Genomic DNA, 26,816 nt, shown 5'->3' on the forward strand with positions numbered 1-26,816 from the left:
GCCGAGCATTCGCAACGAGGCATTCGCAGCGAGCTGCCTCGCACTGTGGATACCGGCCTTTACTTTTTTCCAGCAAATAATATTTAACAGGTTCGCCGCGGTCATTGCCACAGACCGAGGTATACATTTGAATCTTACACATAGACCGGCTGTCACTTGGTTAACAGTACACACAGACCACGGGCGAAAACCTGTAAAACAGTGATCATTTACATTTAAATACGCTACAATCGTGTTTGTAAATAATTTATTATTTTTTTTGTATTTTTTTATAACCTTTTGTAATGTTGCAAATTTGTGATGCTCGGTCTACAGCGAAGACAATAGTGAAAATTATCATAGTTTTCTTGAAATAGACCAAACGTCGCATATATGCGACAGTTCATTTTTGTTTGTGGTTTGAGGTGAAAGTAATTTAAAAAAAAAACAGATTATTTAAGAACAGTTTATAACTGTTCAGATATAAAAGCTACATAGGATAATGCAGCATACATACTGCATACATACATACAGTGATGCAGACAAGTAAAGACCAGTTTTTCCAACTATCATATGACGTCACCAATCATATATCATATCCACATACCAAGCGACACAGTTGTGCATCAGACATCTCTGTAGACCACTGCAGGGAATTCAGTGCCTTCAAATAGACCGTTACAAAGATATAAGCATTTTAATAACATTAGAACCCCGACGCAAATATGCGACGGCAGTCTATTTTAATGTGACTAGCCATCGCATAGATATAGCAGTATATGGGTGAAAACCGGCCGTTGCATATGTGCGTCTCTGGTCCATGTGAATGAAAAATTTCGTACTATTGCAGTAGCAAACGTGTTAAAGAGAATATACCGTAATGCCCTATTTGTGTAAAAGAGCAGAACTCTGATGTTTCTTTTGCTTTTTTTATGAGTATTTCAAACCATCCCAATATGTTTAGTTGTAAGTAGAGTGAATTGAGTTTGTTCCAATGTCAACAGATAACGCCACCAATCCAACATTTCATAAGTGATACCCTTTCTTGAAATTCTGATGTATTTGCACATACATGTGAAAATACCTTTAATTTGACACCTCAAACATTAAAATCTGCCCAGCCGTTATCCAGTTATAACTCTGAAAAGAAAACTGCTTCCATATTCATACATTTTTGTAAATATTATTTTATTATAGTTTTACTTGCGGGACTCTGTTAGGTAGTTTTTGTACTGAGAAACGCTTGGACATTTTCATTTATTTATTTGTAAGGTAAGTAAAAAATAACTTAACTATACATGTTTCATTTTCTTTCCTGTGGTTTGGGGTGTGTAGTGGTTCTGAAACAAATAAGGATTATAATTAGTACCTACCTTATCTATAACCTTTTCTGGTGAGTTTGCTGACAGGTAGAATAAATGCTTAATGCTCATTGGTTGTAACACAATTGCAACCAATTGTATTAAAAATAAATAACCTATGCTGTAATTGGTTAATGTCTTCTAATGCTTTAGTCACATTCCAGCTCTGTCTTTTTCACTTTGCTCTTGGCGATCAAAGGGGGCGAGAGTATTTCTGATTGTCTGATAACATTGTGCAAATACTGCAAATACGTAAAAATAACCTATAACCTGTTACCTATGGTATGTAGTTGAACCTGTAAATATATTAGATTAACATGAGACTTATGTAAATAAATGTAAAATTCATTAGGTCTATACAAAAATGTATTTAAATTTTCTAATCCTCCACATGAAAGTAATGAGATCTGGCAAACCGATAAGGTTGAGTCCAAGTATTTATAGAAACAAAAGGTCAGGCTGAAGTAATCTAATTCTTAATTTATTTGCTAAATCATGATTTACTTTGATATTTCAAAATTTAAAATAACTATTTCTCATTTCTATTAAATTAGAAATGAGCCTCAATAGCCAATATTTTTGAAACATCAATGTTTTTCTATCTATGTTCAATATTTTTTACATCGATGGAAGGCTACTGATGTTTTTGTCAAACATCGATGTATTTGGCCAACAATTGTAGTATCAATTTTTTCCCATAGGCTAACTGAAATTGAATTTTTGTATTTATTCCATTGAAAGACTGATCCAAAAATATTGCAAACAGGACTAGACTTAGACATGAGTAGAGAGGGAGAGAACTATCTACATTGTTTAGTTCTGCTTGTTATAAATGCTGCAAAAAATCAATTAATTTGGATTACATATTGGCGACGTAGCACTCTTGCTCCAGCATAATTAATTAACTAAGACTGATATTTTGTTTTGCAAATGTGAAAGAGGAACGTAGCTAGGTTAATTAGCTAATGCAGGAAACAGACGAAAAACTCAGAATGAAAGAACATTGTTTATCAATAATTTGCCCTGAAGACATCGATAATTTTGCAGCGAATCTGACCGGTACATCGATGGTTGATACCAATGTTACCAGTGATACTTGACCTATCCATGCTCATCCCTATACTAAATTCACTAATGTCCCCAACTTCTACAAAAGCCAGACACCGTTAATTAAATATGGGTCCATCCATCGGTTAACGCACACATTCAGAGGTTCCCAGCCCATCCCCCCCCTAAGGTCAGGAGCACAAATCTCTCCCAATAATACTGCCCCATCCTTCAACCCCTTCCGTCATAGCTTAGCCACCTGCCCCCTCATAAATAACTTTTTAGTACACAGATGAGTTAACTTACTTCCCCAGCTTCCCCTGCCAACTGGTTCCTAAGAAGTTCATGTCCTCATTTCTTGCCTTCTTGCTCCTACTACCAAGCCTCTTCCTCTTTGGCATCCCTTACGTCTTTCCCGAGGTCGGTCATGATTTTCTGACAAAAATACAATTATTAAGCCCATAAGAATTACATGTGATATAAGTTATATAACAGGGTTGCCATACAGTAACTGTTGTCAGGCTTGTGACGTTAAAATGTATATGCCCTACACCTAAACTTGTTGATTAATTTCAACTTAAAGAAAATGAAAACCTTTTAAGACTCTAGTTATCAAGGATTAGTTTGACTAACAGAACGATTTTGAGGTTAAAAAAGGTCAAGCAAGGCTGCGAGGCTCAATCGAGCATCGATGCGGGCGATGCCAAGTCTGGCACAAGTTGGCTAAACAACTGCCGAGACCGAGTACTCCTGGACAGTTTGTGACTGTGGTCGGGCATTAAGTTTACTACTTTACACATTACCTAGATGCCAAACTGGGTCTCCACTCTTCTTGTGTTCACTCTGGGGTATCCACCTTGAATGATCCTTGAGGTCCTCGGTGGAGACTACTGGTAAGGATGGCACCTATCGTACAGCCAACAGCTTTTTGTTCAATGACACCATTGTTCTGAAAGCAACACAGTCTGTTAATAGCCTACACAGATTTAGAAACAATATAAAACATAAAATTATATTTCATACTTGTGTGTACTATTGTACTAAGAATATCTTTAGTACAAGCAAAAGTGAAAAGAAACCACAAGCATTTAACCAAACCCTAAAAGTCCTAATATATAAAATCAAAATCAATATTACAACTCATTAATACATGTTCAATCAATCAATCAAAATAACTTTATTCAAGACGCACATTTATAAATGTACAGAATGGAGTGAGCTGCATTAAAATCAAAATTTCCCAAAAGTAAAACAATTATTAATTTCTTAAGACAAATTTACTGAAGAAAATTCCTATTATCAGAAGAATTAGAATCTAATTATGATAGCATCTCTTTTAGAATCTAATTATCAGCAAAATGTTGGCAAGAAATAATTAATCTCCAGCCCGCCATTTAATTTATCCCTGGAAGGATTAAAAGGTCAGTAGAGAGTTCAGGAACGTATATGCTTTTCTGTAATTAAACTCACTTCTCTGTCATTGGCAATTCTACTAACTTTGGCTACTTTGGAAGATGGAAAATAACGGAGGCTATTAAGAAAGTAAGGAATGTTTCCGTCAGCCGCCAATAGGCACATCTCTGTCACAAGTGTCACTATATTCATTGTCACAATATTGAAGTTTAAAAAGTGTGCTGCAGCTGAAAGAAAACACCCGTTGAGAGGTGCGGTTAGTAATGCGGTGTTTGAAGGCCATCAACTTTAAACCTACAGCATATAAATGTATCCTCAAGGGTGTTAAGTGTATGAAAACAACATAATGAATAAAAGTTCTGCCCAGAAATTGTACAAAAGATGAACTGAACTTAAAAGTACCTATTATTATATTTCAACATTATAATTTCAATTCGATACATCCATATTTAACCAAAATAAAAGAAAATCTGTGTCCTCCTCCTCTATACTATCTAAAAAGAAGCAATACAGGTGTTGCAAGCAATCCGTACTAAACTTTATAATGCAGTCAGCGTCCAACCATACAGGACACCGTTTTTTTAGAACTGGTCCTCCAACCATTAAGCCTAATATAAATTGGACATGTACGGGATTCTACAAAAAAAGTTTCTACAACAACTAAGCTACTATGCCACCGTCAGCTGAACATAAGCACAGCACATTAGTGCTCACAGATGAGATTCAATGATCTAATAGCTAGATATACTCGGACTTAGGTTTTAAAGTTTTGACAACGTAATTTATGAACATTTTCTTCATTGCCTCTCCATACAACCTTCCTCCTTGGAAAAAGAAGTCTAATGTCGTAGTTAGTGGTAGAGGTGAGTCGGGACTGCAGTATCTGATACTTTGTATCGGATACTCACCAGTCCCGTGTGTAACTGTTACTCTAAACCAAAAGTATCTGATACTGGAGTACTCGTTTCTACTATTGAGTACTGGTACTGATAAACCTTCAATCCAGTACCAGGACTCGTCTCGGGTATCAGTTCAGTAGTAGCCTACTCGTTTAAACTTAACTGAGTATTATAGCTGAAAATACATAATCATTTGTTAGTAATAACAAATTCCAAAAATATGAAAACTGCTTTCATTGATCACTATAAATCAATAAACTGCTTAAAAACACATAGTAATCATTTTGTAAAGGAACTGAGTACTGCCAGTGGCATCACTAATGGTATTTGGTATTACATACTGATACAGGAACACTCTACGGGTACCAAATCCCGTCGGCCGTGATGAGTACTCATGAGTACAAAGTAATCATCAAAAGTAACTGATACTCGAGAGTACCAGTACCGGTAGTAATCAGTATTTCGATGTACTCATTTAGCCCATCTCTAGTTAGTGGTGTGGGCCGGGTAAATACCCAGTGGGTAGGTAAATATAAATTGGGTTTTTACCCGGGTATTAACCCCAGGCCCGGGTAAATACCCAAAAACTGGGTATTTATAATCTTTATTAAAGTTAGAGAATATTGAGATTTTTTTTTGCAATTATTACCCTGTAAGGATAGTAAAATGATGATTAAATGTGTTAAACAAAATTTCATATGGTCACTACTAGCATTTTACTTCTGGGTATAATCGCCATAAATATCCAGGACTGAGCATAAATCATAATCGGCATAAAAACCCTGGTCGCATGGTTGCACTGGTCTTGACTACTTGTGATTTTCTAATTTCTATGATAAATAGATGAATTTATTTTATTAAAAGTGAAAAAAAATTTTGCAAAGTAATAATTATTATTTAGAAAGACAGGAAAATTTTACATAGTAGTAGCCTATGTGTAAACAACTTAAGAAAATAGGTGATTAAAATTCAATCCGTAGGTTGGCAGGATTTAATAATAATATTTTTAGACAATAGACAATAGACAATAGACAAAGCTTTATTGTACATAACGCCTGATACAATAATTACAAAAGTAATTCCCAAGCTGGTACATGGTCAATTTATATCTAATTATATCTAGGTTCCTTAATCTAATTATACCCTGACAAGAGTAAAAACTATTACAATTTATCTTTAAAAAACGTCTGAATTTTGTAATACGCTTTTTGGCTCAAAGTCTCTTTCAGTTTATATGTAAAATTTGATTTTGATAAAGTTCTGTATGAATTAGGTAAATGATTGTAGATTTTTAATCCCATGTAAAGAGGCCCAGTTTCAAATTTTGTGTGCGAATGTTTGGGATATTGAAAAGTTTTGTTATTATTTCTCGTTTGATAGTTATGATTTATCTTATATTTCTCAAAAAAGAAAGGATTTGCATGAACATACTTTGCTATTTCAAATATATAAAGAGAAGGTAATGTTAAAATGGAATGTTTTTTGAAAAAAGGTTTACAGCTTTTTTTAGACTTCTGGTGAAAAATAGTTCTGAGAATTGACTTTTGGCAAGTGAACACTTTCTTGGCCTCTGCAGAGTTACCCCATAGAGGGACGCCATAAGCCAGCAAAGAATGAACATACGCATGATATACTGTCAAGCAGACTTCTAGCGGCGTGACCTTGGATAGTACACTTAGTGAATACCTTGTTGACCTTAATTTTTTATTTAGATGATGAATGTGATCAGACCAACTTAATTTTGAGTCTAAATTTAGACCTAAAAACTTAACAATTTTTGTATTACTGATTGTGGTGTCTGTAACTCTGTTTCTGAGTTTAAATTGAAGAATGTTAGTTTTACATTCATTTAATTTCAGGCCATGGCTCTCAAACCATTCATTGATTTGTTTAATTGTGCTGTCAAAAGTTAATTTAAGTTCACTTAGTGTTTTTCTTTTTAAAAGAGCAGTTGTGTCATCGGCATACAAAGTGAAAGCACAGGAATTTGTGGAAAGGCAATTAGGCAAGTCATTAATAAATATAATAAATAATAAAGGCCCAAGTATGGAACCTTGGGGAACACCATATGTAACGCTGGCCCAGTTAGAATAATATTTTATTGATTTTTTTATTACTATTGTGCGCTGCTTTCGATTGAATAGGTATGATCGTAATAATTCTAGTGCCATTCCCTCCAAGCCAATATTCTTCAATTTGATCAGCAGCAACCTGTGGTCCACACAGTCAAAAGCCCTGGATAAGTCACAGAAAACTCCTGCAGTCAACTGTGACTGATCCAGAGCTTCAAGGACACTACTAATATAAGTAAAAAGAGCATTATGTGTGCTTAGATTTCTTCTAAAACCAAATACTGGTAAAAAGACAGTAAAAATCGCCAGTAAAAAGACAGTAAAAAGACCTTTTTGTTCTAGATCTTTTGTTGGTATCAATGGTATCAAAATAATAAAAAAACTAATTTCATAAACTTGTGATACAAAGCATTTGAATCTATAGGCATAGCACAATAAATCTTTCAAAATTATATTAAGTTAGACCAAAAAACAGGAGATATTTTTTTTAGTAGGTTTATCCAAATATATTATTGTTTCCAACTAAGCGGTAACACAGAAAAGTTTAATTACTCTTAGTATTCTGCAATTCTGCCTATGTCAATCAGGCCTTAGGTCTGTCTAGCCTTCCAAGCCATTTATAAAAAAAAATCTTGCATCATAAATACCCACACAATTCCTGAATATTTATAAATTAAAATAATTTTGTTTATGTTATTTAATTAGGTAGTTATAAATTTATAAAATGATAAAAATTGAAATAGCCACAGCCTTTTTTTATATAGGCTGCTATTTTTTAGTAAGTTAAATTTAACTGATGTTACTTGATTTAAGACACGAAACCCCATGCTTATTTAGAAACTTTATGTATTATAAAAAAAAGTGCTAAATCATTAAATAAAAGGTAGGTTAAACGACTACCTAAAGCTTCAAGTTACTGTTAAAGGTGTTATGATAACAATAACATATTTAGGGGTGAATATAAATGAATTTTAATATATTTCATAAATACCCAAAATATGCGGGTATTTATGGATTTTGGGTATTTACCCCGAGTTTTAAATACCTGGGTATTAAACATCACTAGTCGTAGTCAGCTTCAAGAGAGGCATCAATGTCCGCCTCGTCATATGAAATATCGACAACGGCAGCGCCTGAAGTCGAAACTGCATGTGCAGCTCTGACCAGGAACTCCCTAACTGAATTCCTTGTTGTTTCCAACAATTTCGCCACACTTGTTATCCGTTGTTGGCCAAGTATGAGGGCGTTGGGTTAGGATTGCGTCCAAAGCCACTTTGTTATTGAATGTTTGCTATTCTTGAATGTTTGAATTCAGCCATCTGAAACAATAATAAACAATTTAAAAATGGAAAAATTAGAAAATTATAAAATGGCATTAACCATAAATGGTTGTATAATTGATTTACAGGCTATAAATGAAAAGTCATGGACAGTCGCTTTATATTAGCCCCTAAAGACAAGGGTTGTAAAAAAAACATTGATGAAAACCTTCTGAGTAATGCAAACAATCATTGATCTTGGATACCTGCAAAAAGAATAAAGTCAGCGATAGGGATATGAAAAGTGAGAACATGCTAAAAACGCTATATTACACAATGCTTTTATCATTAAAAAAATAGGGGTTTTTGTGTGAGCAATTTAAGTATTCTAAAACGTTTCCACACATTAATTTAGCTCAGTAGAAAGCGGGGTCTGACTTAGGGGAGGTACGAATGAGGCATTAGTTCAAAATTCCTCCGTGAACAGCGCTGTAGTAGACAGCACTTTGGCAATAAAGGTTTACTAATTGCAAAAATAGTTCTGTTCATAAAATAAAAATAAATGCCTCAAATTCAATTTTATAATTTTTTATTATAAAATTAAACTATCATAACCTAACCGAACTAACCAAACTTGCTGATAATGAAATAATCTTGGACAAAAAGTTAATGCTACCAGCGGGATTCGAACCCGGGACCTTCAGCATATCAGCACGACACGCTGACCACTACACCACCGATGCCGATGGCCACAGGCCGTATTGTTACGGTAATGGCGTTCCTTCAGCTAATAAGAAGTCCACAGCTGTCATCGTAGGCTCTTCTACACCTCCCCTGAGTAAATACCGTAGAAAGCGTACATTTCTGTACCACAGTGTTACACCTACCTAAAGCATATGTGTAAGGCTTGTTACTTGTAAACCAAAAGCACAGTCCGACAAAGTACCAGTACCGATATCAGAAATTGAGATAATTCCAATTTTTGCTTCTATGACACAAAGAACGTAAATAGATAGGACCTGTCAAAACAATGTACAGACAAGTAAGTCTTATTTATACATACATCATAAGGATAAAATAAAATACACAAATTTAAGCTGTTGTTGGCAAACATATCATTCTCAGCTGATTATAAAACAGTTCCTGGTCATTGTTGGTTCTTCAAGATTTGTCATATACCAACAATATTGGTCTTGTATATCTGGAAATATTAATCCATAATCAAATAATAAACAGTGTATCGTACAATAAGAGTGACAATTTCACATAGGTTATTTTAAAAGAGACATCTTTGATAAGGCTGTGACATTTAAATTTTTATTTCAATAACTCTTTGACACAGTGAATGATACAAACCATTTTTAACAAAGCCTAAAATACCTTAGGACAAATAAGCTTTGTGTTACAGTGTTATGTTACAGTAAAATGAGATAGAGAGGTTCCTTCGTTTTATCCTACCAATTATAGGCTGGAGTAATTAAACTATGGTGTAATACAGTGATTTAGAGGCAGTTAAAAGCACAGGATTTCATTGTCCATTTTTGCCTTAGTTATAATTAAAAAAACCACAAACTAAAGTCACACAGTTTCCAAAAACATCCATCTTTAATGGACCATAATACTCATATGGAAGGTCAACCAAGTAGTAGTGAGGAATCTTGCTTGATATTTCATGAACCAGAGTCTGTTTTATAAATGATCTTGCATGTGCTAATTTGTGTCTTTCTTGAAAAATGTCATAGTAAGATAGAAATACATATTGAGATTTAGTTGGTGAAATAGCAGATATACGTAGCGTTTGCGAAAATATGGTGTTAACAACCTGAACAGAAAATTTAAGGTACGAGCCTTGACGAGTGTCTTAAAAACTTCTGCGAGTGTTACTTTTTTTTTGATTTGGGAGTTTACGTGAGTTGCGTACACTACTTTACCAGCAACAGTGTTTTGATTACTAAAAATCACTGCTCATTAGTTATAAGAGAGGTTATATTTTCATTTATAACCTCTCATTGCCACTGACAGTGAAGCAACAAAACATTGTCCAAACACTAATTGCACCCCTCAACAGCTGATTGGTTGAAGTTCAAATCGTTACAATTTTAATTTTACTTCTGCTCTCCCAATCCTTGAACCTCCGTTACTCGTGTTGTTATGAGTAAAACTATGCTGTTATGAAAGTAAACAATGCTGTTACGTGAAACTTATTAATTCTAAGACCTGAACTGAAACGGCGGTAGGTAAAAAATATAAATCAACGGCAATGGTATTGACTATTGAGCAGATTAATTTTAATCTGTCCTGAGTTAGGATTGTAAAAATTGTTTGTTTCCAGTTTCCATACAATATCCCCTTTGGCCCTTTCCGAACCAAGCTTGTAACTTAATAATAGATTAAAAAAGTACATGCTACGTATGAACCTACGTGTATGGCAGTGAACAGAAGTTGGTAGGGGGGGGGGGGTTTAAGGGGAAGGTAGTGAGTGGGATGGGGTGGCCCGACCTCACTGGCATTGAATGAAGAGTAGTCATAGCGCGGGCGTGGTGTTATGCACCTCACCTGTAGTAGACACTAGCCAAGCCCAAGCTCTGCGTTGCCTCGTAGGATTAGCACTTTGGCAATGAGCGGACTTGGACTGTGTCATTGATTACATCCTGATTATGCACCGGCGTGCAAAGTTACTTCCACCACTTACTTAGACCTTGTTGTTTTTGCTAACTGCTATCTGTTGTTATTAGTAAATTTGTCTTGGATTTTTTACGGTATTCATTAGAAGAGTTGAAAAAATATAAATATGCAAACATCTAATTTATGTTTGCAATCTGTTATTTAGTGTACTTATTTTTTTAGCTTTGAGCAAAACGGAGATTGTGACAAAAAAACAGATTGACACCATCGTGCTATTGAGAGTGGGGGCTGTCGAGGTCCAGACCGTTCGTACTGTCAAGTACCTTGGGTATATGGTGGACAGCAGGCTTAGCTGGCGGATCAGATCTTCCGTACGGCGGGTAAGGCCGCTAGGGTGGTTTCATCTCTTAGCCGGTTGATGGCTAATGTCGGAAGGCCTCAGTCCAGTCGTAGAAGGTTGTTAATGTCTTTGGTCCAGTCCGTACTCTTATACGGTGCGCATGTGTGGGCAGACGCTCTTAATAAGGAGGTATATAGGATGCGACTTGCCCGAGTGCAGCATCAGGCAGCACTAGCAGTACTAGATTAGCATCTGCCTACCGAACAGTGTCCGAGCCCGCCGTTCTGGTGGTTGCTGGTCGGCCCGCCTGGAGGCTCAACAGTTAGTAGGACTGCTGTTGGTGGACACGGTCAAACCGATGATGACAGAGGGTGAGGACAATTGGACCTGTGTGTCACATTACCTACAGGGTATTCTCCGCGCCAAGAAGCTCGACCTTGACCGGGATGTGGTGTAGGTCATAAAGAAACTAAATGCCAGAAACGGTGAGAGCCCTAAGCGCTTAGGTCACATGTTAGCCTTACTTGAAGTAATGTGACAAACAGTTCCAAGTCTGTGTCCAACAGAGTAGAGGGGGGTTTTAGTGAGTAGTCGGATAGATTCAGGAGTCTCACACTACAGGCTAGCTACCTGTGTGCGTAATTTTAACGAGTTTTTGGGGACGTCTGTTTAACCAGAAATACCGTTATCCGGACTGGCTTCGGTCCCGAGGAGTCCGGATAAGAGGGAGTCTACTGTAGAGATATTTTAAGTTTAATTTACATTTATTACAGCGGGTCTCTACTTCTATAATAGATTTAGCCAATTTTGAAGTTTCCTTTGCTCTTGAGCCAGCAAAATGTGCTCAGGTTCTCAAATAGCTAGACTTCTTTGTCTTGGGTCGATGAGTTTGGGAAGTAAACATTTCATATAAAAAGTTTCTAGTTTTTCTTTCATGTTTACTTCCCAAAACTCATCATCACGATTAATTTTTACAGTTTTTTAAGTATACCTTTTGGTTGGATAATAGCAAGTATGTAGTATTGTCTTTTTGTTATTTGCAGCTGCCCTTGAATTTAATATAAATAAGGGTCGCTTGATTTAATATCATAACTTTCATGACTTTAACTCCTTTATCAAGCCAACCCTATTTCTAATCACTTCCTCGGGCGTAATATTTTCTGCACTTGAGGGACATTTTACCTCAACAATTCCATTTCCTATGAGACCGTCAGGATCTAGAGGCTCCCAAGAATGGCATTTTATCGTTGATGACAAAATCGCAAGGCTGAACTGTGACCTTAGTGATATTTCAAGCTGGCATATTGCATCTCCCTCGTGCGCTTTGCCGTAGATGACGGAGTGCGTGTGGCATACAGTAGCCTTTTTACCACTGGGGTACTAGTATGGCTTTCGGTTGCATACCAGCATGAAGTTGGATGATGTGTCTTTTTTGTCTCAAACCATTCCGGGCTGTTGCTTTTACCTGTTACAGAGATATTAATATATTGTAGTAAATTAACTGTATTGTGGACATAATATACATAAAAATATACCATTTGCAGGCCGCAGGATGGGCTGATTTGCTTGGGTGAGGTGTGGTAAAAGTTACAAAAAGTGTATAGTACCTAATTTATAATCTACACGAGTTATTAGTGAAATCCTATATTTTATGTTGTAGACCTATTTAATTTATCATCCCGAATCATTGCCATGGCTATTGTATCGTGAGCAGTGTGTCCGGTGGATCTTGGTGAAAATAAACATAGGTATTGTTTATAGTGGTGTCCAATGCAATCCAATTCACCGATGTGGTCTCAATACATCGAATCGGCCTTGATGCATGGACAAACCAATGCATTGATTACGTCTCAGGTATGAACACAGGTCAATAATATAATAAAAATTGCTTTGGTTGGTATAGGCTTTAACAAATTGTTTATGAAGTCTGGATTTTATTAGGTGAACAATAAAATCAGCAGAATCCATCAGCAGGAGGGTAGGTCAGCAACTTCCCTAGGTTCACAAAAAAATGTTATTTAGTTTTAATTTTGTTACTTTAATCTTTATTAATTAAGGCTAAATGATAAATTAAAGTAACACAAGGTCAGTGTCGGATTTACCACAAGGCCACGGCCTAGCAAAAGCAAAAGGGGGCCCCAGAGGATTAAGAAAAACATTTTTTGGATGAAAAAATAATTTATTTTAAACCACCAGTTTTCCACGAAAACAGTTGACCATAATGATGTCTCTGCGGACCGAGGAAGATGTTCACGATTTTGCCTCGGCCGCGGGTGCCGGTGATGATGTCCTTTTGTTGCAGCCCGCGGGGGATGTTTACGATTTTGCCACGGTCACTGATACCTATGATGGCTTTGACTTGGTTTTGGAGGGATGTCCACGATTTCATCCACGATCACGGGTGTCGATAATAATGTCCCCTTGATGCATAGGAGATATTCACGATTACTTCCGCGATCGCAAGGAATTTCCCCCACGGGGAGAGGGCCGCTCAAGTTATTTGGCCTAGGGCCGCAAGTACCCTAAATCCGGCACTGCGCAAGGTTAAATGATTTTGAAAGAAAATTATGCCGTACTGCATCAAATCGAGTTACCTGATTAAAAAAAAAATCTTTGAATCACAACAATGCATTGATTTGAAAAAAAAGCTGCATAACACACTCCTAATTGTTTATTCGAAACGTTGCCGTCTCACCTGTCACCTCGTTAAGGTGCATGAGTTCATTACTAACACTTAGAATAGAAATCAAAGCTTGCCTAACGTTTCAACATTCTGCAGTGAAGTAGGCCTAACAGTTTTTTTTGTTTATTCAGGAACGCGGCTTATTTTTTTTATCCTCCCTTTTTCTTAAAATTGTCAACCAACCTGAGAATCAATAATTGAATTTTGCCTGTAAACGATACCATGGCCTCGAAGAGGAAAGTCATCCAAGAGAAATTGCTGTGCTGCCGTGATATGGGCTCGACCTTTTACACATGCATCATAGGCAAACATACGGTGTTGTAGCCTACCGTGCTCTATGGCTACTAAAATATAATAGCCTACTACAGAAATGATTGACACCCCTCCCCCTACGCAACAGTAGGTAACTCTGACGTGTGTACTATACGTTCAAAAACATCCAGTTCCTGTCAATCACCATTTACATTGCAGTTTCATGGCTTTTACAAAGAATTATTGGCCTAATAACTCTTTTTTTCTAAATGCATATTTTCTTTTAAAATTATGACGTGTACCCACCATCACAATTTAGGTGATTTTATGTGATAAAGACATTGTATGAAGAGGTAAATTTTCATTAAATAACATAGAAACTGTTTTTTAACTATTACCTTTCATCAATGTTTGCTGTTGCTACCCTGAAGGGTGGATCCAGCATTGCTTTCTTCTGGATGGCCCCTCTTCAATTCAATTTTTAAGGGAGGATTCCATTGGGTTGCTTATCACCTTATTCACTGGTTCATGATCTCGCTTTCCTCCACCATCACCTAGGATACAATTGTCAAACATTGGAATTACATTAAAAACTCGACCCCCAGTAACTAGACAAGTCAACAGCAGACAGGATGCATGTCTATCTAGCTTTGTCTAGTTCATTGACTAATTGGATACCTACAGAAGTAGACATCCCATCTACTATGGACCAGCTGTCACCAATTTTTTACTTAAAAAGAATGTATTTGTGTGAACCCAGTCACAGAATGGACTAGTGTCTAAAATTTGATTGTCTACCTTATTTTCTGTTGCTGACATAGTTGATGGGTCATAAACTAGTAAAGCTCATGATTAATTAGTCGTTCGATAAGCTTGACTTAGAAAAAACATTGTATATTTGATAGAAATTAGTTAACTTAAGTTATTTAGATCAGCGTATCTGTCGATGGCTCACATCAAATACCGGTACAAGAAATTTGATTAAAAACTGGCGACAACTTTATCATGGGCCGCTCATTGGTTACGTTGATCACACTGACAGATTAAAGGTAGGTAGGCCTATTTTAACCACTAGACTTAAAAATACTAATCTAAGTTTGAAAATTAGTCTGTTATGTAACCGTATTTATGTACTAACTTAGATCAAAACCCATTAAAAAGTTTATGTTCAGGATAACTCGAAAATCTCTGGATTCACAAATTGTCGAAATATTGTGGTTTTACTGAGGATTTTAGGATGTAAAATGTGTTTACATACGCTCAGGTAACTTGAAATACAGGGAATTGCAGGCCAAATTGCTGTGCTAATAGCCTCACGAGAGATTAAAATGAAGCAAGTAGTGGTAAAGCCTCGTTCCCACTAGGCTTGGGACAAAGTTGTGAACCATCCCACACATTCAAGGAATACCCTCCATGGGAATGACGCTTAGTAAGTTTGCCTCTGAGGTAACACGGTGTGGTGAGAGTTCACAAACATCCTTCGGATTAAACTGGATTAAATTTTAGTCGTGAACACTGAACAGCTTGATTTTTGCATTCCTGGGTGGTGTTTACGTTGAGCTCCTAGCAGTTTTTGGTGAGTTTTTTAGTTATTAAATGTGCTATTTTGGAGTCATCGAGGAAACGTGTTTCTTAACCTAATTGATTTGCTAGACAGTGAAGTTCCAGGAGTTACCTAACCCATAGCCCTACGTCACAGCCCAAAACTGGAAAGTGGCAAGGCCGGCAGGCAGCCCTCATCTTTTAAAATTGACCCGTAAAAGTAGGCTTAACAGAATATTGATAAATTATTTACATAACTTACATTGTATGATATATTTTTTGTTATTGTCCTTTATATTGGATAAACATTTAAGAACAAACAATAAGTTAGGCTACATAAATTAGTTTCTTTGTGGAACTGTACAAAACCTACCTAAGTTAGGGCTACATTTTAAAATAAACTCCAAGAGATAGTCTATGGTGAACACCACGGTGCGGCGCTGGATAAATCAAGTATATTCGCACTCGGTTCTTCCGTCTGCACACACTTGGTAGGCCTACAACATCAAAGAACACGTGTTTTGGCTATCGCCATTTTCAATGAGCAGGCCTAGTTCAAAATGGCAAAAAACAAAACGCTTGTTCTACGAAGATGTAACAAGAGGGTGCAGACGGAAGAATCGAGTGCGAATATATAAATGGCCATATATGGACAATAATTCCATATATGGGAGACATAGGCCTATATGGCCATAAATGGACACGGCCATACATGGAATTTTGATATGGTCATATATGGCCAGAAATTACTTTTTTATAAGGGATGGTATTATTGCGTTATTATGTTGCAATTTACGCACAGTTCTTCTGGTTATTAGCTTACGACCAACATGTTACAAAAAACTGTACACACATATTTTATGAATTTGACGTTTTATTTATATTTTTCCTGCAACTTACCAAGCATTCCAACAATGAGCAACGTGTTCGCCCAAGGTAGGCTTTCAGCGACACAATTAGCCAAGAAAACCCGACGGCGAGCCTCTCCGAAGCTACATACATTGAGGCAGCAGCTATGTTTAAATTGGGACTAGGCATCTGTGAAAATAATATTTTCCAAACTTAGTCTTCACTTTTTAAAAGTTCAATATGTTAGTTCCCTGCTGAAAAGTTGTTAGATTTATGAAGTAGGCCTAGGCCAACTAATGTAACTTTTGCTCGAACAGGGGCGGCTCTCCAGAGGATAGGCCAGGCCTACCTAAAATTTTGATGGATATTTCAAAATGATAAATAAATAATGTGATTCAATTATCTATATATATAAAATCCAATGTATGTTTGTATATTTGTATGTTTGTCCTTTATGGACTCCAAAACCGCTCGACAGATTGTAATGAAACTTTCAGGCATTATTAAGCATTATTCAGCATTATTCAAGGATGGTTTGTGTGAAGTTTGGTGCAGATCCGTCAATAGGGCTCCGCCCCAGTGGCTCTGGAGTTTCCCATGTTAACCTTATGAGTAGGCCTACTCATATTTAAATGGAATTTAAGAATCTTAACAGCTGGTGCAACTAAACAATTTGATTCTGTGATGTTCAATAGCAATAAAAAGTTAATAGGTTTACCAACAGGGTGCAGTACTATATTTATTTTTAATTTATAAGAACACAGTTAATTTGCAACCAAAAGGTGAGTGAGCGTAGCGAACGAACTTCAACCTGGAGGCGAGTTAGCTTAGCGAACGAACTTCAACCAGGATGTGATTGAGCCATGCGAACGAGATCATCTTGAAAATGAACGAGCATGTGACATAAAACCACAATAGGACAGGTCGGGCCAGCTAGTAAATAAATTAGGGATGGTCAAGTCTCGAAATTTCGGGAAATTTTCGGGAAATTTTAAATCTCGTTACACGAGACGAGATTTCTTTTTGGCCGAGATTTTAATCGAGACGAGAATAAAAAAAATAAATAAATAAAAATTAAAAACGCCTGCAGAAAGTCAATGCAATACCCGTACAGGAGCGCGTTGTAGTTGCGTTTCCTTTGCGAAGGCGTTCTTGTTTAATTAATTCTTTAAATGTAAATATTACTTTAATTATTTTTATAATATTACTTTAATAACATTAGAAAAGTTTTGTTAAGTGTAAGCAGTGTAAGGAATGTTTTATTACTATAAAAAAAGTCAAAACAAGTAACTATTTTATAAAAATTAATATTACTTTTATTTTATGATTTATTTTATTTTAGGATATGTTGAACTCTATCCTAACTGATATCACTATGTTTCCTAATCGTAGGCATTTATAATATGTTAGGCGTGATTAATAAAAAAAATGTTATGCTGATGTTTTTGAATAAAAGTTTGTAAATATTCTTGCCTATTATCATTATTTTTGTATTTAAACAGTCATCTAACAATGTTACAAAATCAGGTAAAGATTTTGAACGTGCATTTCCCGTTGTGTATGAGAAGGCAAATCCCGTCTCGATCTCGTCTCGAAATTTGATGAGAAATAAAAAATCTCGTCTCGTTTCGTCTCGAACTAAAAATCCAATCTCGTCCATCCCTAAAATAAATAAAGGAAAAATGTTACAAGTAATTAGTTTTGCATTACCTAAGTTAATTTTTCTTAAATTCCCCCTTTTGCAGGGAAGCCCCTCAAACCTCTCGTACCCTGCTAGTCAGACTACTCTTGATCCTTGTAAGCCCTACCCAAAAATTATTATTCCTAGAACAGCCCCTTCTCGAAATCAAGCAACTTAATTGATTAAAAATAAATATGAAATAATTAAGTTACATTATTTGTATCTGGTATATGACCATGATACTGACATGTGCGTTAAGGATGACCTCTTACTCGTGACCATATAGGGATTATGGAGCTCGGCCGTATTTTTCCGCAAAACAACCAGCATCAATAAATTTCGACGTGCGCACTTTGTCATTTTAAGCCTTTATTATGACCCTCACTGTGTTACTGGCATATGACCATGATACTGTTATGTGCGTTAAGGTGTCCTTTAACTCGTGACCATATAGGTATTAAGGAGCTCGGCTGTATTTTCTCGCAAAACGGCCACGAATAGATTTTGACATGCACAGTTTGTCATTTTAAGCCTTTATTATGACCCTCCTGTGTTACTGGCATACGGTAGGCCTATGACCATGATACTGTTAGGTGCGTTAAGGTGTCCTTTAACTCGTGACCATATAGGTACGGTATTAATGAGCTCGGCTGTATTTTCTCGCAAAACAGACACGAATAGATTTCAGCGTGCGCAGTTTGTCATTTTAAGCCCATTTTGTATGACCCTCCTGTGTTCCTGGTATATGGCCAAGATACTAACGTGTGCGTTTAAGTGTCCTTTATCTTGTGACCATAAAATATGGGTATTAGGCCTACGCAGTGCGGCCCGATTAGCCCAAAACAGTGCCGTTTATTGATTTTTGGTAGCGCGGGCACTACTTGTTGGTGAGCTAGGCCTATTGGCAGCTTCACACAAGTCAGTTTCACATCAATAGTAAGTTAAAGTCTGACAAAGAAAAGAAAGCCTAACCTTATCTTTAAGTCTTGTACTTAACATGATAGTTAAGCATAAGTTGTACCATTATTTGGCCTAGGCCTTTGTTTATGAGTAGGCCTACCCAATCGTAACACTGAATTCAGCCTTAAGCTACCTACTTATCACTGATTCACGATCAGGCTACATCATACAAGATGACCCTTGATACTTACTTACGGTACTTTAGGCATAATACTAGGCCTAACTTACTTTAAGATCTCCATAGGCGAAGCAGTTGAAGTCAAAGGTTTGTCAAAAGATTTAAGAGCCTAGGCAATTTGTAAATTTGCAAGTTTTCTGAAGTGTTTGCAGAGCTAATAGCCTACAATTCACAGGCTCTGCTAGAGTGTAGCAGTGTATCAGTATGACTTAACTTATACTCTCTTTAATAAATTGTCCTTGAAACTAAACTAGGCTAAAAGGGAATCTTGGATTTTTTAAAATTACATCTTCAAAATAACTTATTTTTAATTTCATTTGGGATCCTGTTGAAAAATTCTAAACTAATTCTAACAAAAGGACATTTAATTGTAACTTATTTTCTCCACAATGTGCCCAGTTGCAGTGCACTAATAAATAATAACCGAACTTTATATGTTTGTTTAAAAAAGTCCCTAAATCTTTAAACCTATTATTTGCTTTATACACATAACCTTAACCTTAACCTATAACAACAACAACAGAAACAGAAATAATAAAACAACTTAACAAAAAGGCAAAAGGGTTTTTCTTCTTCTTTTCTATTTTTCTTAAAAACTGGCTTAGTTAAAAAACCATGTAACGACACTATTATAACAGGCAGTTCTATATATTTATCGAAATGCGAGTTATAAAAAAAGAATTTTGTTTTTATAATAAACTGAGTTTACCAAGGTTAATAAGTTAAAGTGGGCGTGGTTAGACTTTTCCAGTTCTTTAATATCTCAAAGTTAGATTTATGTTTCTTTTATTTTATTTTTTACTAGCTGTAACCCGCGGGCTTTGCCCCGTTTAACTTCTTAATTTTCAAGATGATCTCGTTCGCATGGCTCAATCACGTCTTGGTTGAAGTTCGTTCTCTACGCTCACTCACCTTTAGGTTGGAGCTCGTTCGGTGCGCTCACTTGCCTTCAGGTTAGCTCGTTCGCTACACTCACTTGCCTTCAGGTTAGCTCGTTCACTACGCTAACTCGCCTCCATGTTGAAGTTCTTTCGCTATGCTCACTCACCTTTTGGTTGCAAATCTAGCTGTTGTCATAAATGTAAAAGAAATAATAGTGATGCACCCTGTTGGTAATCCTTGTAACTTTAATGCTATTGAACATCATAGAACAGAACCAACTTGTTTAATTGAAACAGCTGTTAAGATTCATTAATTCCATTTCTCATAAGGTTAACATGGGAAACTCCAGAGCCACTGGGGCGGAGCCGATTGGACGGATCACGAAATTGATGGTGTATAAGCCTATTCCATGAAATTCTACACGTATGTACCAAGTTTCGTGGCAATCGGTTCAGCGGTGTCTGAGTTTATCACTGCCAAATATATATACAAACATCCTCTTTTATACCTATAGATTTATTTTTATTCTTTCAACGGTAACACCATTTTTACATTCAAAATATACATTAAATAGGATTAATCACTATAACAATAGCATAACTAGGTAAATAATTTATGAGAAAGCATGCACGACGTGCAAAAAGACAACCAGTTTAAAATTTTAACTATAGAAAAAACATATTCTAGGTACTCCTTTCCTTTAGTTTTATCATAAAAAAAAACTTTATCCATGGTTTAGGTTTAGCCAATGGTGGCCATAGCTTGCTATTCTTTTTCCATTGGAGCGTTTGGCCAGTTGGTGGTGATTTTCCTTCCTATTAGCTTTCTTTATTTTTGAGTAAATGCATTATTGTCTCATCTTATTGTAGGCTGGGCACTCATGACTCTAATTACATTAAATCAAATAATTTATTTAGCCAGAATTAACAATCTATATAAATAAAATTAGAGTTTTGTCTGTACTTTGCTCAGAATGATATACTTTTAGGTTATTTTTACGTTTTATACATGAAAGAAGCAGAAACGAGTCTTATCTCTATTTCTGTCTGTCTGTCTGTCTGTCTGTCTTTCCCTTTGTCTGTAACACTCAAGATGGCATTTTACGCAATCTTCTCCGTGAAAACCAAAGTACCTATCAAGATCCAAGTCATTTTAATGTATTCACTGGATTGGCGAGAGTGTCTTTAGTGATTTAAATATAGCCTCACTACTTTGTAAATAAAATTACGGACGTTCAAAAATGCAGTTTTGTGCGATTTTTGTCAAATTTTCGTTCAATTTTTATCACATAATCGTCTATGAAATAACGAACAGCTGTTCGGATCAAGATTATTTTTTCTAGCTGTCAATGATATGTTTACAAATGTTGTTTACAAATACCGCAACCATTTCGAATCACGTTTTGAAAGCAAATCCCAACCAAGTGAGATTAAAAACGTTTTTCTTACATAACGGATTTAATTAATCGCAAGTGCAATAATATAGTCTAATAGTGTAACCGTAAATGGAATTAAATAACTAGACATCGTCCAAATCGGAACCAGAAATTCTTTGAGTATAAAATGTTTCTTGAGTTTTGACAACCAGAAAGAAGACCTTGAATCAGTGTTGTATAGGGCTGGACACTGAAATGATCGTCGCCAATAGCTTACAAAAAAGGTTTCCACTCATTGACGGCGCTTCAATGGCGGTTGTGTAAAGTGTAAAGTAAAAAATCACAACTGCAGTGGGTGATTGTAACCGAGGTTTAACAGAGGAAGTGCTAAACTCGCTTTTCCAATGTGTCATTTTCTGTTTCTACTCACCGTGTGATGCAATCGCTGGACCATACAGCCAATAGGCCCATAGCTCATATCTTGGGTACGTAAGCCTACATATTTATTCATAACAACCTTTTTGACGACGATCCTTGATACCGGTACTTTTCCATAGAATACATGGCCTACCTACTTAAGAAATATAATTACAAATGACCAAAACCCCAACATTGTGTGATTTTCGTCACATTTCCTTCTAATGTTAATAGATATACTATAATCATTGTTTAGAGAATGCGTAATCTATTAAATAACAAAAAGTTGTTTGGGTAAGGTTGTTTTTTTTTTCAAACTGACACCGATAAGTTTACGCTATAACTTTTTACGAGAAAATCCAAAAGCAAGAGATCAATAACCTCGGGACTAGATATTAATGTATTTAATTGGTCGGATGTACTATAGTTCTTAGGTAGGTTCTTACGTAGGTACTGGTTCTTTTCCTTAGAACCGTTGGTAGCTGCTAGAATCACTTTTACGTAGGTACCAACACATCACTGTAGTTTACAAATTAGTTATCGTTGGTGTTGCACCTTATTTATTAGAGCCGTCCGTATTCAATTTAAGTGATGTCTTAACTCTGTATAAGTTTTGCTTTTTCTGTCTGGATTCCAAATCTTAGCTTACCCGGTATGCTAAGAAAATGATAACCTATTTGAGTAAAACATTTGTTGGGCAAACCATCATGAATTGTTTACGCCTTTATATTGTTTATGTATCAATAGTTCGTGGCCTTTTTTGGATTGTTGTGTGTATGTCTGTTGGTAACTCATTTCTCAGTGTTTCACGGAATGGACAAGAGCACCTTTGATACTGAAAATGTCAACCGGAATAAAGTGTTAAATGGTGAGGTTGAGGTAGTACTTTAAATACGTTTAAGTTAACCGATGTGGAAAGTAACTTTCAATTATAGGCCTACTTTAGGGCTACGCTTCATGGATCTATAAAACATTTTTTAGTTTAATCATTGGACATATGGACCATAACGATCCGGGTGACATTTAATTGCGAAGCATTTATTTTGGCTTGAACTGTCAGATACTGTATTTGCGAAGGTTTATGTATAATAGTTTTGCCAGCATATCTGCAAATATGCAAACTAACTGCTGTTCTTAATCTTAATATAAGAAGGTTTCAACTGACTACTATAAGATCCCCGTGCGTAGAACGGGCACACAGCTAGTATATTATACAATTTGTATTGGCTTGGTCTTTTCTTTTAAATAAAGTGGTTAAGAGGTTGGCGGCCTCTTAATTAAATAAAGGTTCGCTTGTATTTACTTAAGAACTATTTACAGAAGTCTTATCTATATATATAAAATCCGATGTTTGTTTGTATGTATGTTTGTTTGTATGTATGTGTGTTTGTTTATCCTTTATGGACCCCGAAACCGCTCAACAGATTGTAATGAAACTTTCAGGTATTATTAAGCATTATTCAAGGATGGTTTGTGTGAAGTTTGGTACAGGTCCGTCAAAAGGGCTCCGCCCCAGTGGCTCTGGAGTTTCCCATGTTAACCTTATGAGTACTCATATTTAAATGGAATTAAAGATTCTTAACAGCTGGTTCAACTAAAGAATTTAATTCTTTGATGTTCAATAGCATTAAAAAGTTAATAGGTTTACCAACAGGGCGCAGCACTATTATTTTTTTTTTCAATTTATGACAACAGCTAATTTGCAACCAAAAGGTGAGTGAGCGTAGCGAAGCGAACGAACTTCAACCTGAAGGTGAGTTAGTGTAGCGAACGAGCTAACCTGAAGGCAAGTGAGCGCAGCGAACGAGCTCCAACCTAAAGGTGAGTGAGCGTAGCGAACGAACTTCAACCAAGACGTGATTGAGCCATGCGAACGTGCTCATCTTGAAAATGAACGAGCATTTGACATAAAACCACATTAGGACACGACGACGTCTGTCGGGCCAGCTAGTACTCTATAATGATCGATGTGTTCTATTGTTTCACGTTGTCTTAGTTCAGCTTTGATGCAATACGGAGATTACCTCTTCTTCATTTGAAATAGCCTTTATGCATTAGTATGCATTATAGTTTGGGGTTGGATATTAGAGACGTGTCAGCACGACTTAGCCGGTAGTTCCAAATCCACGGGTTTTGAGGTAAGCCTATTTTTGGTTTGTACCATTGTCCTTTGTTACTGTTATCAAATTCTCTTGATGCTGGTATTTTGTATTTCTGTTTAATAGGGGCCATTTTTTGGTTTAAGGAAATCATTTTATATACGTATTGATTTAAATTATAGCACCACAATGATCTTCAGGTTGAATGATGCTATACAATCTCCAATTCTAAAAGCTCGGTTATCAAATCAATCATTGAGATGCGGACGCCACCTAGGTGCGTATTCTAACCCAAATATGAGTGGAGGATGAGTGTAGAGTGGTGTGAGATGATCTGTGTAGCTTTGTTACTGACTAAGAGATCAGCTGTTAGTTACGTTAGCCAGGATAATTTAAAGCCCTAGGAACAGATGGGTCCAGTTTCGAACCATTAAAAAGCTACTGACTTTTCTCAGGATCGAACCGGCAACCTTTTTATTATTAGGTGAGCACTATAACCACTCAGCTACCCAGCCAGTTGCCTTTTGTCCATTTAATTTTCTTTTTTTCTATGCCTACCCGTGACTCAGTGAAGATAACCCATTAGTCTTTGTCGGGATATACAGATGGTAGAACTCCCTACGATTAAAAAGTTATTGTAATTTGTGTTATATTTTCCCATAAAAAACCTATGAAATAAGAGAAAAACGGATTTACGAAAAAGCTTTTCTGATTGAAAATAATGTTATTGTTCTTAATTCTAAACAAAATAGTGGAATCCTGAATTTCTGTAAAAATTACAATTAAAAAGTTAAGAAACTTTTCTGCTTTTACTGTTATATTTCATAGAATATTTAAAAAGTCCCTACTCGTACTTATAATATTTCCTAAAAATGTAATAATTCAGAATTGAAGAGCTCTTCACTATAGTGTAGTACTGCATACTACAGTAATATACAGTACAGTACTATATATAGACAAATAAATGTCATTTTTAAATTAATGCTTATTAAAGGGCCGGCTTTTAGCGTTGTCTAAAATTTTCCCCAAACAGATTTCAAGGGTGGCCAAATGGATGAAATACCGCGTAAAGAGGGTTGGTGGTATTGTACAGCACAATCAATCAGGGAATATGTTTTGAAATCCCCAACCCCCTGGCAAAGTCAAAGTTCAAATGGGCAAAACCAATTCGTCAAGTGTAGCGTGAAACGAGTCTTCCATCAAAGCAAAAGCAGAAGCCGACGATTTCGATTGTTGGAGGTCTACTTTGGGATATTAATTTTATCGACCTAATTGTCACAGTAGGATTTACTTTAAATTTCAGTAAATATTTAGTTACCTTTAATATTTCGAATGATACTACTATTATAATAAAAACTATAGCCCTACATTATTTTTTTTAATAATTTAACAGTGCTTTAATTATTTTAAAACACATATAATGGGAGTACTTAAAAATGCTTTTATGTGGGATTTATTCTTAGTTACTTATGAGGACTCAATCTTGGGTTTACAATGTAAAAAATATGGCAAATACATAAATAACTCTAGTCTACTTTATAACAGTTTCTTGAGCCACCATAAATATTTCAAAGTGTTGATCTATATTATATTCTAAGAGTGTCGATACAAATTGATTAAAATACTACCTCAACTGCTTTTCCAACCCCTGTAAAATTTTGGTTGGGTCGAAATGTTACTCATTAGCTTCAACTGTAAAAGCGAGTGGGACGAAGTGTTTCTGTTTTTCTGAGAAATTTGAGTTCGGCCGAGATGATAATGGGCCGAAAGTGTTGCTACACCCCCCTGTTCCTTCTGACCTAAAAGCCTTATGACCAGTTTAATTGAAAATTGTATTATTTAAATTAAAAACATTTGAGCCCATTTGAGAAATATCCGCATCTAAAAATGTGGCCCTCCCAGGTCAAAGGTCACATTGACAGGTCAGGTCACTCCCCCAATCCAATCCGCCCCAACATGCACAGAACTGCCGCCTGCGTTCATTCAATAACCACAATCGTCCATTTGCAAGTCAAAGTCCTCATCGCCAACGACGGACTACCGATAGTATATTCTGGTTTCGTAGTAGTGTAATGGTCACATTTTATTGGGGGGTTCGTTTTAATTATTTAAAGGCCGCGAAGGTTTGAGCGCGCTTGACAACAATGTCACACATGTCCACTGCAGCTGGTCATGTCTCCTAGTTCGAGACTCGGCCGCTGTCACCTTGAAGCGCTGCCGTAGACGTGGTGGGGAGAAGCCGAGACCAGCGGACAGTGGATAGTTCTTGAGACAGTCGGCGTCGAGCGTTAGGTTCGCGCACACTAACCAACCCTCCTTAGGCCGTGCGAGCGAACCAAATAATAAGGTATCCGGACGAAGGCGAGAGTAACCTGGATGCAAATCTGGAAGTGTCGTGTTACGTAAGTACACTGTATATAGCTAGCGTATACGTTGTATTCATCCCCGTATCCACTTTGGCGAGGGAAATTGCGTTATTTATTAGGCTATTCTAGGACGTTTATCGTAGTTTATTATAGAATAACGTAGTTTATCGACCGACGCTGCGAGTGTAGTGTCGCAGTCACATACGCCGACTTTTAGTCATCCAAAGTGGTTTTGTTTTATTGTAATCAGGAGTTTTTATTTATTTTCCTTAAAGCCAAGAAGAATTGGCCTAGGTGCCTTCTACGTTTTGTTTTATTTCATTATTTACTTATCGCGAGTTAGCGTCGTTTTCTTTTAATTCCGAGAAGATTATTTTAGTTTTATTTCGAGAAGTGAGATCTTTCGTTAAGCCTAGGAGCTGGTTATTTATTTTATTTCCTAATCGTCGCCTATTTATCTATCAGCCCTAGTAGTTAGCTTAGACTTGGCCTTGTCAGCGCGTCGCTGTGCTGACACCAAGTTATAGGAGTAACCAT

The 26,816-nt window shown here is 36.4% G+C and overlaps 1 long non-coding RNA gene across 2 annotated transcripts; it reads right to left on the reverse strand.

Annotated features, from left to right (window-relative positions):
• Positions 1-1,231: 1,231 nt before the first annotated feature.
• Positions 1,232-19,578, reverse strand: LOC128993418 (uncharacterized). 2 transcript variants are annotated; one of them, XR_008490756.1, is made up of 8 exons: positions 19,191-19,578; positions 16,373-16,510; positions 14,329-14,484; positions 12,178-12,460; positions 7,817-8,090; positions 3,191-3,336; positions 2,694-2,822; positions 1,232-1,319 (listed from the first exon to the last, which is right to left on the reverse strand). It is a non-coding gene; the product is annotated as an uncharacterized LOC128993418 (long non-coding RNA). The 2 variants fall into 2 exon arrangements; XR_008490755.1 differs by lacking the exon at positions 12,178-12,460.
• Positions 19,579-26,816: the final 7,238 nt, after the last annotated feature.

The sequence above is a fragment of the Macrosteles quadrilineatus genome, unplaced genomic scaffold, assembly GCF_028750875.1.
Source record: "Macrosteles quadrilineatus isolate MER2022 unplaced genomic scaffold, UCM_ALF_1.0 Scaffold_4__1_contigs__length_99947679, whole genome shotgun sequence".
In the NCBI taxonomy this organism is placed as follows: Eukaryota; Metazoa; Arthropoda; class Insecta; order Hemiptera; family Cicadellidae; genus Macrosteles; species Macrosteles quadrilineatus.